This window comes from Aptenodytes forsteri, unplaced genomic scaffold, assembly GCF_000699145.1.
Source record: "Aptenodytes forsteri isolate BGI_AS27 unplaced genomic scaffold, ASM69914v1 Scaffold860, whole genome shotgun sequence".
Classification (NCBI taxonomy): domain Eukaryota; kingdom Metazoa; phylum Chordata; class Aves; order Sphenisciformes; family Spheniscidae; genus Aptenodytes; species Aptenodytes forsteri.
Window position 1 is genome coordinate 1 of NW_008794274.1, and position 693 is coordinate 693.

Genomic DNA, 693 nt, shown 5'->3' on the forward strand with positions numbered 1-693 from the left:
GGGATGTTCTGCTCGGTCCCAGGGTTGCCCCGCTTGGTACCAGGGCTGCTCGGTTCCATCCCGGGGATGCTTTTCCCGGTTCCAGGGATGCTCCACCCGGCCCCAGGGATGCTCTGCCAGATCCCGAGGATGCCCCACTGGGTGCCGGGGATGCTCGGCTGGGTCCCGGGATGCTTTGGCCAGCCCCGGAGCTGCCCCGCTGCATCCCAGGGCTGCTCTGCCTGGTCCCGAGGCTGCTCGGTTTAGTCCCGAGGCTGCCCGGCTTGGTCCTGGGGATGCTCTAACCTGTCCCGGGAATGCTTTTCCCGGCCCCGGAGCTGCTCCGCTGAGTACCGGGACGCTTGGGCCTGTCCCGGGGATGCCGTGCCCGGTCCCGGGGCTGCTCTGCCCAGTCCTTCTGCCTGGTCCCGAGGCTGCTCGGTTTAGTCCCGAGGCTGCCCGGCTTGGTCCTGGGGATGCTCTAACCTGTCCCGGGAATGCTTTTCCCGGCCCCGGAGCTGCTCCGCTGAGTACCGGGACGCTTGGGCCTGTCCCGGGGATGCCGTGCCCGGTCCCGGGGCTGCTCTGCCCAGTCCTGGGTGCCCCACTGGATCCCAGGGGCGCTCCACCTCTTTCGGTGGAGCTCGGCTCGGTTCCAGGGCTGCCCCGGTCAGGACATAGTAGGGGAGCTGAGCCCCTCAACCCCCAATACCG